Source organism: Halichoerus grypus, chromosome 10 (assembly GCF_964656455.1).
Source record: "Halichoerus grypus chromosome 10, mHalGry1.hap1.1, whole genome shotgun sequence".
Taxonomy (NCBI): Eukaryota; Metazoa; Chordata; class Mammalia; order Carnivora; family Phocidae; genus Halichoerus; species Halichoerus grypus.
In genome coordinates this window covers 51,249,221-51,266,587 of record NC_135721.1, presented here as the reverse complement: position 1 = coordinate 51,266,587, position 17,367 = coordinate 51,249,221, and the positions used below count along the sequence as shown (strand labels likewise).

General features: G+C 45.8%; 1 long non-coding RNA gene across 1 annotated transcript; it reads left to right on the top strand.

Annotated features, from left to right (window-relative positions):
• Window positions 1-10,648: 10,648 nt before the first annotated feature.
• On the top strand, window positions 10,649-13,937 carry LOC144379219 (uncharacterized). Its single transcript, XR_013441746.1, has 2 exons — window positions 10,649-11,091; window positions 13,119-13,937. It is a non-coding gene; the product is annotated as an uncharacterized LOC144379219 (long non-coding RNA).
• Window positions 13,938-17,367: the final 3,430 nt, after the last annotated feature.

Genomic DNA, 17,367 nt, shown 5'->3' with positions numbered 1-17,367 from the left:
ACGGAGAGAGACACAGCGAGAGAGGGAACACAAGCAAAGGGAGTGGGAGAGGGAGAAGCAGGCTTCCCGGCCTAGCAGAGAGCCCTCTGCGGGACTTGACCCCAGGACCCTGGGACCATGACCCAAGCCGAAGACAGACGCTTAATGACTGAGCCACCCAGGCGCCCCTACCACAATTTTTTTAAAAAGGACTGTTCTGAATGTGCAGTTGCTACCACCGTGCCCCTAACCCCTCTGTCCGGTGAGATTACAAGGTGAACTAACAAAAACCCCTTTGAGTAACCCTTTTCTTACTTTGAAAAGAAAACCCTTTTTTTAAAATTTTATTTTATTTACATTCAATTAATTAACATACAGTGTATTATTAGTTTCAGAGGTGGAGTTGTGATTCATCAGTCTTAAATAACACCCAGTGCTCATTACATCACGTGCCCTCCTTAATGCCCATCACCCAGTTACCCCATCCTCTCACCCCCCTCTTTATTCTTTTTTTTTAATTTTATTATTATTTTTAAATTTTTTTAGTAATCTCTACACCCTGCTTGGGGCTGTAACTCACAACCCCGAGATCAAGAATCACATGCTCTATCACCTGAGCCAGCCAGGTGCCCCTAAATCCTTTATTCTTTTTTTCTTATGTTAATCACCATACATTACATCATTAGTTTTTTGGCTTTTTTTTTAAGATTTTATTTATTCATTCAAGACACAGAGATACAGAGAGAGAGAGAGCATGAGCAGGAGGAGAGGCAGAGGGAGAAGCAGGCTCCCCGCTGAGCCAGGAGCCAGACATGGGGCTTGATCCCAGGACCCTGGGATCATGACCCGAGCCGAAGGCAGATGCTTAACCATCTGAGCCACCCAGGCACCCCACATCATTAGTTTTGATGTAGTGTTCCATGATTCATTGTTTGTGTATAACACCCAGTGCTCCACTCAATACGTGCCCTCTTTAATACCCATCACCAAGCTAACCCATCCCCCCACCCCCCTAAAATCCTTTATTTTTTTTTAAATTTTATTTATTTATTTGAGAGAGAGAGAGAATGAGAGACAGAGAGCATGAGAGGGAGGAGGGTCAGAGGGAGAAGCAGACTCCCTGCCGAGCAGGGAGGCCGATGCGGGACTCGATCCCGGGACTCCAGGATCACGACCTGAGCCGAAGGCAGTTGCTTAACCAACTGAGCCACCCAGGCGCCCTAAAATCCTTTATTCTTAAAGAAGAGGGAGAAAGAGAAGATTCCTGATTTAATAAAATATTCAAATATAATGATACCTAAGGTACCCTAATATCACTAATTTCCAGAAGCTACAATTGTCATTCAGCCCAGGTCTAGGAAATAAACAAAAATGTCCCCTGAGTGATCACAATAAATATAACTCAACTAATTAACATATTTTATGAGGTAGGTATCTACATTTCATTCATAGTCAAGAAAATTAAGGCTCAGAAGAGTAATGCCTAAATTTATACCGCTGGCCAGTTAAAGAATCAAGATTCAAAACTACCCTGGGTGTGGAAAGAGTTAAAAAAGAAAAACACCCAAAGTCCATGCTCTTTCCATCTCACCGTGCCTCTCTACTCCTTGGATGCTATGATATTTATGAACGTTTTCTTGTTTGGCTTGGTTTGGTTTTGGTTTTGATATTTTTTCAGACCTCCCAAAACAATTTGGACTACCTGATCCAAATGGGACTCTACTGGAAGGAGACCGGTAGCTCAAAGAACTGAACCAAAGGCAGAGCTACCAAACAGGACCAGACCGGCAGGAACTGGGCAGCTGGGGGACCGTCTCTCTAGAATGCAGTGGTTCATGTGATGCAGCCCCAAGCTTGCCAGGCTCAGAGACTCTCTGTTCAGGTTTCAAATTCCCAGGGGAGAGAATCTAGTTTGCTTGTCTGGGTTGGGTGTCTACAGCCCTATCAGTTTGCTCTGCCCAGGGAAACGGAGTCTTGGATCCCAGACATGACACTGGGGCTCATTTTAAGTGTTGACTCTTTTCAGAGAAGGGGCGGTATCCCCGAGGGCCAAGCACCCTCAGGTGTGTCCCCAGCGGGAAATTTTCTGGGGGAGGGGAGAAGGGAACAGAAAATTTTTCCTGTCACCAGGAAAAGCCCCTGTAGAAATGTCCTGAGCTATAAATTCAGCCTAAAACCTTGCGTATTGTTCCATTCACAGTTTCACTGTTACCCAGGTTTGCAAACTTAAACTTCTGCCGCATATCTGCAGTTATGACCTCAGTGGCCCCCTGAAAGTGTTAAAACTCATCTTAACTGCACCAACGTGGCTACTCTGGAGCTTGTCTTCGAAAGGCACCTTTGATTGTTTAGCGGGTCAGAGGGCAGCTCAGAGCAGGGAGAAAGAAAGCATACAATCCAGAAAGCTCAGAGCTGCCTGGGAGGCAGGCTGTGTTCACTCTCCAGGAACCCATGAGGCCGCTCTAAAAAAGAAAATTAAAATGTATGCCATGTATTTGACTCCATTAACTGTGCATTTAGGCTCAATGCATAGAAACTGGCCCATGCGCAGCCAATCCTAACAAGCAATAACCAGAAGTGCCTGGCCTAAATTCTAAAATTCATTTAAGGCTATTAGAACCATTAGCTCGAACTCAAGTTCAGCTATAGGCACAAATCACTAACCAAATTAAATGGCCAGTAGTTCAGCCAGCATTCCAAAGTCAGGAAGGCCTGTGTGTGAGTCAGCAACGGTAGCCGCCCCACAGCATAGCACCTTACTGCTATTTCAACTGCATTGCTCTGCATCCCCGAGGAAGCTGCTATTATTATAACCGTTTATGGATGAGAAAAGTGAGGCACAGAGGAGTTCTGACTCAACCTAGAACAGAATGTTGGGAAGCCCCCGACAGAATGGGGACTCGATTTCAGGTCTTCTGACCCAAATCCCAAGCTGATGTATCTTATGAGGACTTTCTAATGGATTCATCACTTCTTTATTCCCTTTATGTTCTCAGCCTTCTGTCAGAGTAGATTACTGAATAATTCTCCACCTTTACATGGAGGGGCTGGCTTCTCCAGGCCAATCTAAATGCACGTGCAAAGAACGCACTGGATTATCTTCTCTGCCCAAGAAAATTGTGTCACCCTTCTCTTGGGCCCTAATTGCAAGAACAGCTGAGCTGGAGCAGATCCGGTTGACCATTTGTTGCCAAATCCCGGATTACATGGTAGGCAAGAGGAGTTTTCTAGGACTACATTTAATGGAGTATAGTTAGGGTGAGGATTTCGGGATCACGACACTAGAAAGAACCTTATTCTAAACCTCAGGACCGAAATCCAAAATCAGTTCTTTGCTTCTGCCTGTTAGATGTCAATCAAAGCTTAGTTCAGCCTCAGTGCTTGTACACAGGTCTTCAGGGTTCCTCTATGACCTGATGATAGGCCTCTCCATCACCCTCCTAGAGTAGGACATGAATGCAAGTGGCATCGAAGTGGGTAAGATCTGGGGAGAGAGAAAAATTAGCCTCTGCATGGTTTGGATCTGTGTTTTGCAAACTCTGGGTCAAGACTCCATTAATGTGTTGTTAAATCAATGCACTGGGTCAAGATCAACACTTTTTTTAAATGAAATAAAATAGAATAAATCAAACAGGAAATATCAGACTATATCACATGTAGTTAGGGTAAGTAATATTTCATGAGACATTTTAAAATAATTCTCTAAATAAACATTTTTGTGTGTAGTGGTTTGCAACATAAACTGTATTTTTTACTACAAATCACAGGAAAAAAAGTTTGAAACCCACTGGTAGGTGGATTGAGAGCTGGAATGTCTAGGTTTATAATCCTCTCCAGTTAATATGAGGTCTCAGCTGTCAGGGAATATCATGGGGGCTATTTAAAACTTGCCACCTAGAAGCATGAAACCAAAACTAAAAGCTGCAGAGGAAAAAATATAGAAACCTGTGAATATTTCTAAATTTTCTTTTTTGATTTTATTTTATTTATTTATTTATTTATTTTAGAGAGAGTGAGCCAGCATGCACACAAGGAGAGGAAGGGGCAGAGGGGGAGAAGGAGGGAGGACTCCACGCTGAGCCCCACATGGGGATTGTGGGGATCGATCCCACGACCCCAAGATAACAACCTGAGCTGAAACTGAGTCGAATGCTTAACTGACTGAGCTACCCAGGCACCCCAATTTCTAAATTTTCTACATTACAAAGTGCAAAACAGAATTGAAATGTGAAAAACAAACTGAAAAAAAAAAAAACTTGCACACACATTTCAAATAGTAAATTTATTTATTTTATTTTTAAGTAATCTCTACACCCAACATGGGGCTTGAACTCATAACCCCAAGATCAGGAGTTGCATGCTCCACCAACTGAGCCAGCCAGGTGCCCCATAAATATTCTTTTTTTTTTTTTTTTTTTTTAAGACTTACCCATTTATTTGAGAGAGGGAGTGCTGGAACAAGCATGCGGGGGGCGGGGGGGCAGAGGGAGAGGGAAAGAGCGAATCTCAAGCAAACTCCCTGCTAAGCACAGAGCCTGATCTCATGACCTTGAGATCATGACCTGAGCCAAGATCAAAAGTCAGACATTCAACCAACTGAGCACCCAGGCGTCCCCCATAAATATTATTAATATAAAAATGAAGATTATAAATCAGGAGAAAAAGCCTAATATCCCAATAGAAGAGAAAAGAGCAGAGGCAAACCATTTTTTAAAAGGGAAATTAATTAACTAATTAATTAAAAAGGGAAATAAGTAAAAAGATGTCCAGCTTCACTGATGTCAATTAAGACAAGATATAATTTTTTCACCTCCCAGTGTTTCTTAAATACCCAGTTTTGCCAGTGATGTAAAAATATAAAAGGTATCACATACTAGTTGATGGGACTATAATTAGATAAACTGGAGGAAAAAATAGCAATACACATCAGAAGCCTTGAAAATCATGTATCCTTTGGTTCAATAATTCCTCTTCAAATAATTTATCTCAAGGAAACAATCATGGGTGTGTTCAAGGTTGCCTACAATAGTAAAAACTTGGAAAACATCTTAACTGTCCAACAATAGGAATGTTATGATCTCCTTTGTGTAAAAAAGCATAATGAATAAACACATAAGCACAGGAGTAGCTGAGTTCCCTAGCAAAGTCTGGCCTGGGCCTTGAGTTTGAGCCATTTGTGGGGTGGAAATCCTGGTAGCTCCTTGGAGTTCATATTTCTGAGCTGGCAGGTGAAGGCAGGAGGAGGGCGGAGTTTGGGGAACCTAGGCTTGGGGGTGGGGAAAGGCAAACAATGGGACTGTTGAATATCAAGAGATAGGTTTGAAACAAAAGTAGAAAAGCTTTTTTCAAGACAGATTTTGTGAGGTTGGTTTTGTTTTGTTTTTTAAAGATTTTATTTATTTTTCAACAGAGAGAGAGGGAACACAAGCAGGGGGAGTGGGAGAGGGAGAAGCAGGCTTCCTGCCGAGCAGGGAGCCCGATGCGGGGCTCGATGCGGGGCTCGATGCGGGGCTCGATCCCAGGACTCTGGGATCATGACCTGAGCCAAAGGCAGACGCTTAACGACTGAGCCACCCAGGCGCCCAAGATTTGGTGAGTTTTTATATCTGGTGGGGAGGGGCTTGGGATTACAAAACAGATATCATAGGTGTGGTGGTGTAAAGTGTCCTCAGTCGGGTAAGCATCAGCCTTCGACTCAGGTCATGGGATCAAGCCCTGCATCCAGCTCCCTCTGCCCCTCCCCCTGCTCATGTTCTTGTGCTCTCTCTCTCAGGTAAATGAATAAGATCTTTTTTTTTTTAGTTTTGTCCTGAAGCATAATGTTTTTTGGTTTTTTTTTAAGATTTTATTTATTTGAGAGAGAGAGAGAGAATAAGCGGGGGGGGGGGGGGGGGGGCAGCAGGCAGAGGGAGAGGGAGAAGCAGGTTCCCGCAGAGCAGGGAGCCCTAAGCAGGGCTCGATCCCAGGACCTGCAATCATGACCTGAGCAGAAGGCAGACACCTAACAGACTGAGCCACCCAGGCGTCCCAAATGAATAAGATCTTAAAAAAAAAAACAAAAACAATAGCAAAGAGGCAGTGTGGTCGGAGTACCTTGAGCAAGGAGGAGAGTAGGAGAAGACAAGGTCAATGAAGTAGCTAGGTCAGGTCTTGTAGGGCATTGTGACCATACTAAGGATTTGCCTTTTACTCTGAGATGGAGAGCCATGGGGGGATTTTGAGTAGAGAAAAGACATGACCTAATTTATGCTTTTAAAGGATCACTCTGGAAAGTACAATGTAGAGAACAGACTTGGGAGTCAGGTATAGGGCCTGAAGATAGAAACTGGAGGCTAGTTAGGAGGCTGCAACAATAATCCAGGCAGAAGGGGTGCCTGGGTGACTCAGCTGGTTGAGCATCAGACTCTTGGTTTCAGCTCAGGTCATGATCTCAGGGTTCTAGGATGGAGTCCTGTGTCGGGCTCTGCACTCAGCATGGAGTCTGCTGAAGGTTATCTTTCCCTCTCCCTCTGCTCCCCTCCTGCTTGCTCTCTAATAAATAAATAAAATTTAAAAAAAAACAAAAACAAAAAACCCAGGCAGAAGGCAGTGGCTAGGACCAGAATGAAAGCAGAGGAGGTGGTAAGAAGGGTTCAGATACTGGATATATTTGAAGGTACGCTGGTAGGATTTGTTAATGGATGTGGTGAGCATGTGTGTATGTGTGTGTGTGGGCACTGGGATCCCACCTCATTCCAAGTGCATCAGATTCTCTGCAGATAGTTCATAGTATTTCTTTTTTTTTTTTAAGATTTTATTTATTTATTTGAGACAGAATGAGAGAGAGAGAGAGAGAGCACATGAGAGGGGGGAGGGTCAGAGGGAGAAGCAGTCTGCTTCTCCCTCTCCCGCTCCCCGCTCTTGTGCTGTCTCTCTCTCTCAAATAAATAAATAAAATCTTAATAAATAAATAAATAAATAAATAAATAAAAATAAAAAATCTTGGGCGCCTGGGTGGCTCAGTCGTTAGGAGTCTGCCTTCGGCTCAGGTCATGATCCCAGGGTCCTGGGATCGAGCCCCACATCGGGCTCCCTGCTCCGCGGGAAGCCTGCTTCTCCCTTTCCCATTCCCCCTGCTTGTGTTCCCTCTCTCGCTGTGTCTCTCTCTGTCAAATAAATAAATAAAAATCTTTAAAAAAATAAAAATAAATAAAAATCTTAAAAACAACAACAACAACAAAACTCCCCAGGAAATTCTAATGTGCAACCAAGGTTAAGAACCACTGCTCTAAGTTGGTAGGGTTATAGGAAACATTTGTTCTTTTTCTTATCTTTATTTTCTACAGGAAAAATTATAATAAAGAGGGGGTGAAATTAAAAAAAAACCTCTCCCCTCCCCCACCCTGGGATATGAAATATGAATAAGATAATAACCCTCCACTTGCCAAATTCTTACCATCCTTCCATGGTCAGCATAAAAACTACCTTCTCTCTGGAGTCCCTTGAGCTTCCCCAACTGTCCGTGATGGCTCATTTTTGCCCACTACTGTGGCCCATGGTCCCTCATTTTGGGTGTCCCTCATTAAGGTCCCACTTAGTTCTTCAGTGTTTGTGCTTGGAGTCTTCTTTTTGGCTGGAGGGGGCCTTTCCCGTAAACCCACTCTGGAAACTGTCAAAGCAGGCCCTGAGAGGTTCTATTTGTCTTAAGTCCACAGTTCAGTTGGGAGAAATGGTACAGAAACCCCTGGAACGTGAGATCACGGGGACACAGAGGCAGGCCAAAGGCTGTCCCCAGATCTGGGACAAGCTGTGGCCTCCTCTGAGGCACTAGCCTTCTGGTTCCTCTGTCCTGAATCCCTTACTCTTGGGAGGCAAGGAGTGAACTATTTGTATAAGAGTCAGGCCCTGGGGGCGCCTGGGTGGCTCAGTTGTTAAGTGTCTGCCTTTGGCTCCGGTCATGTTCCCAGAGTCCTGGGATCCAGCCCCGCATCAGGCTCCCTGCTCGGCGGGAAGACTGCTTCTCCCTCTCCCACTCCCCCTGCTTGTGTTCCCTCTCTCGCTGTGTCTCTCTCTGTCAAATAAATAAATAAAATCTTTAAAAAAAAAAAAAAGAGTCAGGCCCTGGAATGTGTCCCAAGTTCTCTGGCACCAGGTGTCCTGTTTGGAGGCCTAATAAAAAGCTATGAAGAGTGGTGGGAAAGTCTCTTCCTCTCTCACACCTCTCTGCACATACACTATTTAGTATCCAGATTTTTGAAAACTTTTATGTTATAGGGACGCCTGGCTGGCTCAGTCACTGGAGCCTGTGACTCTCGATCTTGGGATTGTGAGTTCGAGCCCTATGTTGAGTTTTTTTTTAAAAAAAAACAACAAAAAAGGGATGCCTGGGTGGCTCAGTCGGTTGTCTGCCTTCGGCTCAGGTCATGATCCCAGGGTCCTGGGATTGAGTCCCGCATCGGGCTCCCTGCTCAGTGGGGAGCCTGCTTCTCCCTCTGCCTGTCACTTCCCCTGTTTGTGCTCTCGCTCTCTCTCTGACAAATAAATAAAATCTTTAAAAAAAATAAAGAAACAACACTTTTATATTATGGCTAGTTTCCCATGTCATTAAATATTGTTCAAAAATATAATTCTGATGACCACTTATTAACCATAATTTAATCATTCCCCCGTTGTTCAAAATTTAGATTATTTCTAGCTTTTACTACTATATGTAATACTACCTGGTAACTGATCTAAAAGGAATAATTAGAATGCAGTCCCCAAATTTTGAGACGGCAGCTAAGAGGGAAAAACTCATTTTCCACAGTTTTCCCAACCTTTTTTTTTTTTTTTTCTGCTTTGGAAAGGCAATCACTGTTGCCAGCATCTGAATAATATTTATCTTTATTATTTTTATCTACATCAGTAGATAGCTTTACAGTTCACAAAACACTTTATCATATATCATCTAGTCAGCACAACATGCTGTAAAGTAGGTTATTATTCCCATTTTACATTTGGGGAAATTGAGGCTTAGAAAGGGTATATGACATGTTCAAAGTAACACATTTATTTAGTGTCAGAGCTGGGACTTGGGCACAGGTCCTAGGACTCCCCAAACTGTATCCACCACTAAATACAAAGTCATATGCTAGGGCTTGTGGGAGAGAGGTGGACGGTGGCAGAAGAAGGGGGGGTATGCAACAACTCTACAAGGTAGAGTGGTCAGTGCCATCAGTGAAATACAAGCAAAGTGCTACGGACAGAAGACTTGCAAGGACAAAGCAGTTCTCATTTGGGTACACTGCTGAAAGCTTTTCAAGCAAAACAACGACTAAATAAGCAAAATAAGTTTTCAAAAATCTGGATACTAAATGTCAGGTCTTCAAGAATAAGTCGGATCTGCATACTCGGAATAAGGAGAGCTCTCCAGAGGTTCAGTGAAAGGGAAGGGATAGTATGGCTGGTTGAGAAAAGGCCAGCACAGGGAGGGGGAGGGGGTGGACCGGAATCCAACTGTAGCCTCAGAGAGGCTAGAGCCAGAAGGGCCTCAGAGATCATCTGTGAGGAAACAGAGACATAGAGCTATCTGCTAAAGGAGGTACCGCACAAGAAAGGGCAGGGTCCTGATTCTACCCTGGTCTCTGGCCTCCTGGACCAGTGCTCTTTTTCTGAAATATCCTTTATCAATCTCTCTCTTTTTTTTTTAAGATTTTATTTATTTATTTGACAGAGACATAGTGAGAGAGGGAACACAAGCAGGGGGAGTGGGAGAGGGAGAAGCAGTCTTCTTGCAGAACGCGGAGCCTGATGTGGGGCTCCATCCCCGGACCCTGGGACCAGTACCTGAACCGAAGGCAGACGCTTAACGACTGAGCCACCCTGGCGCACCGCCTTTATCAATCTCTTGAAACTAAGGGCCCATTTCCTTGCACTGGTATTTGCTAAGGAGTATGGATCAACAACTAGGGGCAAGATGAGATATCAACACCAGACCTCGTGAGGGGACAGCCAGGAGGCAACTGCAGTGGCTTGGCAAGGTGACAAATGAGGTCCAAAGAAGGCAGAGTCAGAGGAACAAAGAGGAGGGACTGCAGAAGTAAAGATTGCCAAGGTTGCACCGTCTGGGCCGGTGGCACCTGATCATATAACGGAGGGAGCAGAGGGGAAGGGACTAGACTGGAGTTTCCAGGCCCTGAGAGAGAGCAGCTTCCGTGGTGTGAGAAGGGCAGAACAGCAGGATAGGGCAGAAGCTGGTGCGGAGCCAGAGAGAGCAGGTGCACTTCCAAGAAGTTCTGCGCCAATGCAGAGCGGTCTGCACCTCTGCGGCTGTTTGTGAGATACATATACACCGCTAGAACTCTCCTGGAAAAATACACCAGTGCTATCAGTCGTGGCCTGGCGGTGGGGGTGGGGGAAAGGCGGTTAGCAGACAAGGGTCTGCTGGCTCTCCCCTTTGGATTCCATCTTTGGATTATGAGCCATGGGCATATAAAATCAAACAGCAAACTAACCAGCAACAGTCTCCCAAGTTGTGTAGTAAATGTTAGGAGAGAAACAGGGCAGTAACAAGGGAGTGGCAGGTTCTTTTCTCCCGAGAGCACCTTGGCCGGACGAAGTTGAAAATCTGAGGGGGAGGGGTTAGGTGGAACAAGGCCCGGAGTGGGAGGAGAGAGCGCCGAGGCCCCGAGGAAGCTCTCGGTGCGAGGGAGAAAGGAGCTTGGGTAGCGGCGGGTGGAGGTGGTGAGGAGGCGGCGAGGAAAATGGAGAGGGCGCTGCCGGGATTGTATCCCGGCCGAACGCGGGCGTTCACGTAGTGATGTTTACCCGGTCGGACCTGCAGAATGCTCGTGGGCCTGAGGAGAGCGAGCTCTCAGACCTTACTGGTGTGAACGGAATTGTTCCGGCGTCGGGGGCCGTGTGTTCAAGGCGGCGCCGTTCGCGGTGGTGAAACACAGCAAACAAAGGGGAAGGGCATGAACACCAGGACTGTTACATGAGCTGAGGCGCCTTCGCGCCGTGGATTAATATTCGGCCATTTAGTAGAGTGGACGCGGCCGGGACTCGGGGTTTCCACGGCGTGCTAGAAAGCGGGATGCCAGCGGCGTAGGTTCTGTGGTGCCATTTTGGAAAACAAAAGGAAACACCGCCTGTGTGCGTGTTGAGTGTGGTTTTACGTGAGCATGGGGAAAATTACGGAAGTATACACTGGGCTGGCTAAAACTGGGATGGTGGAAGAAGAGGAAGAGAGAGGGGGAAATCCTTAATACTTGCAGGGTAAAAGGCGCAAGTGCGAAATAAAAAAAAACTACCCAGGGCCCCAGGCTCGGAGGTAAAGACCGCGAAGCGGGGAAGACGCCTGCGCAGGCCGAGCGGCACCGGAGCCCTGGCACCTCCCGCCTCGCTGCGGGCGGCTGCTTCTAGTTCGTGGACGTGCGCGCGGCGTGCGTAGTCGGTGCGGGGTTCCCCCAGCTCTTTGTTAACGGAGGGTGGGGGGATAGCGGGGCCCGCGAGGGGGAAGGCAGCCGGGGACGGCTCTGTGCCGCTGCTCGCCCCGCCGCCCGCCCAGGCCCCGGGCCTGGCCCCAGCTGCTCAGGTCGCGTCCCGCCCCGCGGTCCGCACTCCCCGGCCTGGGCCGCCCCCCGCGCCCCGCTCTCCGGGACTGCTGCTGCCGCCGCCCATCCACACAAAGACGCGAGCGCCCGGGCGGCAAGCGCAGGGGCCCTGCACGCACCACCTGCGGGCCTCTGTCTGCACCCCCTCTCCCTGACGCCGCCGCGCTCCCGCGGCCCCCACTCCCTTCGTCCCTCCTCATAGCAGCCATTTGCTCCCCGCCTCCCCCACTCAGCTACGGGTAATCTCTGATCTACTTTCTGCCTCTACGAATTTGCCCATTCTAGATTATCTCATGGAATTGGAATCCTACAATATTTGTCTTTTTTATCAGGCTTATTTTGCTTAGCGTAATGTTTACAGGGTTCTTCCATGTCGTAATATGTATGAGTTTCGTTTTTGTGATTATTGCACATAAAAGGCACATAACATAAAATTTACCACTGTAACCAAATTTAAGTGTACAGTTCAGTAGCCCTAAGTACATTCACATGCTTGTGCAACCATGGCCACTATCGATCTCCAGAATGTTTCCAACATCCCAAACTGAATGTAGCCCTTAAACAATAACTGCCCCCAACCCGTGGAAACCACCCATTCTACTTTCTGTCTGTCAATTTGGGGGCATCACCTTTGTATTTGCAAAGGCTGTATTCCTTTAGTAGGAGGTTGCAGGGGCCAAAGCCATGCACTGGAGAATACCCAGATGTGGATGACAAGATGGTAAAACCTGGTCAAATGAGAAAGAGTGGAGGGAATTGAGAATGTTCAAGAAAGTGAGGTCCTGGAATGATTTTAGGGCATGTAAAACAAAACAAAACTGGAGGTTTTAGTTTAACAACAAATTTAAAAGGCAACAGAATGATAACCACGAAAGACTCAAGGGACCATGAAGACTGCCTTCACCCATGTAAAAAACAGCAGTGTGGGAAAGTGATTAGAACTGTCTTACGTTTCCTATTTAAAATGTTCTAGTAGCTACATTAAAAAAAAATAAACACTAAAATAGCCCAGTGTATTCAAAATACTGTTTCAACATGTAATCAACTTAAAATTAATAATGAGATATCTCCCATTCTTTCATACTTGGTCTTTCAAATCAGGCTAGCCACATTTCAAGTGCTCAATAGCCATTTATCGCTACTGTATTGGACAGTGCAGGGTTGGAACATGGGACATGGGTGTCAGATGGGTTTGGGATCAAGACCCATATTCCATCCCTTACTAGGCTGTGTGATTAGGCAAATTACCCTCTCTTATCTCTGTTTCTTCACTTCTAAAGTGGAACTGACAACAGTACCCACACTGTAAGCTAACTGTGAGGATTAATGGCACCTGAAGCATTTAGTAAATGCTCACTAAATGTTGATGATTATTAGTGGTAAATAAGGTGATTATTAATTTGAAATAATGAGATTTCGGTATTACTGTTAGTATGACCTCATTCATTTCCATCAGATGATGTGCCTTGGAGACATTCCAGGGGGACAAAGTTAAAAGACAATGGACAAACTGGGAAAACCTATTTGCAAACATATAACAAACAAAATGTTATTTTTTATATGTAGGAAGTGCTTGCAAATAAGAAAATGAGGAATATGAATGGGAAATTCAAAAAAGAAGACAAACATCTGAAGTGAAGACACATTTGAAGTAAGTTCAACTCTCCTAAGAAACACGAGACCATTGCTGAGTAATAAACTGCCAACAACCAGAATTTTGTGGCACCTAATATTGAGGAAAATGTGAAGAGAGCAAATCTCTTTTCAAATCAAGATTTCCTGAAGTTTTGATAGATTGGATTCCAAATTATCAGGATAAACAAGCTCAGCTCTTCCTTCAAGGAGGGTACTGATGTGTGGAAAAAAAGGCAGAAGAAAAATTACTAAATTTCCTTACTACCTACAGCCCATTGACAAGTCCTTGAAACAGGGAGAATTGACATTCCTCTACGGACTCAACTGCCTCAGTGTTAAATACTTTGCTAAGGGCAAAAGGCAATCCTAGCCCAACCCTTCCCCGCCCCCCAGTATCCTGTAAGACTACTTTAATGTATACAAATTCCTTTGGAAACTTCCTTTATCTCTAAACCCCCCAAGATACGTGTTGGCAATCATCCCCCAAGCATATGGCCCATCAATATACATCTGAAGGGTCTCATGACTAAGGTTTTATTAGACAGTAACACATGACCTTTTCCCAACAACAGCTAGCCCCCTCGAGGTCCTGGAAACCTTGCTTCCAAAATTGCTTAGAGACTTACGCTATCCCTAACCCCTTCCCAACTTGAAAGTATATAATGGGCCACTCCTCATGACCCTATTGCAGCTCTTTCTGCCCATGGGTCCTGTCCCTGTGCTTTAATAAAATCACCTTTTTGCACCAAAGACATCTCAAGAATTCTTTCCTTGGCCATCGGCTTTGAACCCTAAGGTCGCCTTTCCTACATCAGGTACTACCCAGACAGCCTTTTCTACCCACCATTTTCCTCTTCCCAATGAAGCTGGACAGCCAACACACACCTAGCAAGTTTGATTTTTTCCTTATCACATGTGCATTCACTTCACATTTGCTTTGCTAATAGTCCTTTCGTTGACATTTCACATGGCTTGAAACAGCCCCAACATTGTTCCAAATTTGGGCAGGGCTAACTTATATTCTTACTTAAGCCATGATACCCCCATAATATTCTTAGACTTCTGGCTAACTCCTTTGGGAATGCCTTTTCTGTCAGCAGGGTCAGCTACGTAATTTCTGGGCCTCAGTGTGAAATGAAAATGTGGGGCCCCCTTTTTCATAAAAGAAGGGAAGAGGCTTTTCCTTTTCTTCTGCAGTTGTTCTCTCAGTCTCTCATGGTGTTTTTAATCTGCTATTTATTGTTGTGCTCTCAGGTACACGGATACTTGAGGGGCAAGTTTGGATCCTCACAGGTGCCAGATGCGGGGGCCCTGCCCTGAGACAGTGTCCATTTCCCAGTCTGGGAAAACTTGATCTGGTGGGGTGGAGGGTGGGGACTAACCAGACAGACCGAAGTCCTTCGTCTTCTGTTGCCTGCATTGTGCTGTACAGTGGTGCCTGGAGACAAAAGATGCCTCACAGTACTGCCATCTCAAAGGGAGGTTACAGGGTAACAGGCAACTGAGAGGGAAAAAACCCTTGGTTAGGAGATCAAAATACTATCCCTGCATGTACATCAGTGTCTGAGAGCTGATCCAGTCTTTGTGTGTTAATAAATCAGCTCTTGAGCCAGGCAAGGCTGAGGGCCAGTCACACTAAGCTCTGAGGTGAGTTGACACCATAGGGATCTCCATGGGTGGCCAGCCATTCTTACCACAGTGACCCCATTCTGTCTCCCTGCGTGTACTTCTAGAAAGTTCCTAGACTGTTCAGGGGCCTGAATGGGGGAGAGGATGTGGTTAGAGACTAGAGGTGGGGTCTCACCCTATGCAGTTCCCTTCCTTTAAACTCTGTTTTATTGCGCCACAAAATGCCTCTCTTTGGGGGCGCTTCCAGGCCCCTGCCTTGGAGGGAAAACCTACAGCCTTCTATACATTCGGAAAAGGATACTTAACAAGCCAGTGCTAAGGATGCCTTTAGTTAAAGTTCAGGGACCAATCTGCCCCACTCCATGTAAGGCCAGATTCTACACATAGGTATTCCCTTACTCCCCCACTCACTGGAAATCCATCATTAAAAGAAACCAACACCTGGGTGGCTAAGTCAGTTAAGCACCCAACTCTTGATTCTAGCTCAAGTCATGATCTCAGGACTCTGAGATGGAGCCCCATGTCAGGCTCTGCTCTGGGTGTGGAGCCTGCTTGGGATTCTCTCTCTCCCTCTCCCATTGCCCCTCTGCCACTCCTTCTTTAAAAAAAAAAAAAGAATGAAAAGAAACCAGCCAACACAGGTCTTTCACCTTAGTCAGGCAAAGGAGGAGAAATGGTTCTTTCCTGAGTCAGAGGGAAGGGCCCAGCACCCAAAGACTGGTAACTATATGAGCCAACAGAGGAGGGCTGGAGCAGGGCGGGAAAACGCCAGGCCGGCTCATTCGGTGTCCTCTCCACCAGCAGAGGCCTCGATGTCTCTAGAGCCCTTCTCTTCCCTGGGAGAGTTCCCTTCTGTTTGGTGGTTGTGGTCACCCTCTGCCCAAACCAGGACCATGATCCTATGACCACTTGAGCTTTGTGAAAAAGAAGAGTGAGAAAGCAGAGGCCCTCTTTTGTCGACACTGCCCTTTTCCTGTCAGCAGCATTTATGTTATTAACCAACTTCTTCTGAAAATCTGAAAACCCTCTCTGCCTCCCCCTTTTTTTGGATATATCATCTCTCTTCTGATTCACTCATTTGTTCACCCAATCAGCAAACATTCATTAAGTGTCTGTTGTATGCCAGGCATAGTAATGGATGCAGGGGACACACGGGAAGGACAGCTAGTCTCTGCTTTCAGGTTTGTCACTCACAAAGGATCTCCCCTTTCCCTGGCTACTCCTCCACTTCCCTCATTTCCCCCTTTTCTTCCTCTCAGTCCTCACAGATGATATCTCCCGAGGCTTTTTCCTTTGGTCCTTTTCCTTTCTCCTGCATATCTTCACCCCGTAACTCCAATACCAACACAGTGCAAAACTCCCTTTAATTCTACCCCAGTTTAAAACTTGCTCCTGACCTCTAGAACTGATTTCCCAACAGCTGACCAGTTATCTCTCTCTTTTTAAAGAAGATTTATTTAAGTAATCTCCACACCCAATGTGGGGCTTGAACTCACAACCCAGAGATCAAGAGTCACATGCTCCACCGAGCCAGCCAGGAACGCCACTAACCAGTTATCTCTACCGTGATGTCCCACTAGTAACTCAGTAAGGTCCAAAAAACCAATTCTTCAGCTTCCCATCACCCCCACCCCATCTTGCCTCACTCCCTCCTGACCACCTTATCTTCCTGACTTCAATGCTTACGTCAACAGAAACACTGTTTTCCCAGGTGTTCAGGATAAAAAGTTGGGTGTGTTTGAGTCCTCACCCATGCCTCTGCCCCTCCATTGATAATCAAGAGTCAACTTCTATAGATTTTATAGCTGTGCTGTGTCCCACAAATGTGTCTTCATTTCCATTCCCACCACCACCCTGGCTGAGTCTCTCCTAGACTGCTAAATAGTCTCCTACCTGGTTTCCTTGGTTCTGACTTTTCCGCTTTTTAACGCAGAGCTCCGAACGTGCCATTTTCTTGCCTGAAAAGTCTTCAGGGGTTCACCACTGTCACCAGAATAAAATGCAGAATCCCTAACCTGACATCTAAGACCTCATCAAAACAGCCCTGTCCTTTCCCACATTTTCTATTTTTCCTGAACATAGACCCTGAGCTTCAGCCACAGGGCACCACTATATTCTCCTCCTTTGCTCATGCTGTTTGCTCCCTCCACCTACCATGCTTCCCTAACTCCTATTTCTCGTGGCCCACATCAAAGCCCAACCCAAATCTTTCCTATTCCACAAAGCCTTTCTCTACTCCCAGTTGGAATTTTTTCTTCTCTAAAGAACCACAGCCCTTGATGTGTACCTCTCTGAGACCCACATATCTTGTTTTGTCTTTCCTCTCCTAGTGAATTGTAAACTTGAGGGCAGGGTGAGTTGATTTCCTTCCCATGGCTGAATCTCCCAGAGCCTAGCACAGAGGCTTATATAGAGTAACAACAAAATGAAGCAGAAAGAGCAAGAACTTAGAATGAGAAACCCTGGCTACTAACTGTTAAACTTTGGTCGCCTCACCTAAACTTTCTCAGCCTGCTTCCTTGTCTGCTATTTCCTACCTCACAAGGTTTAT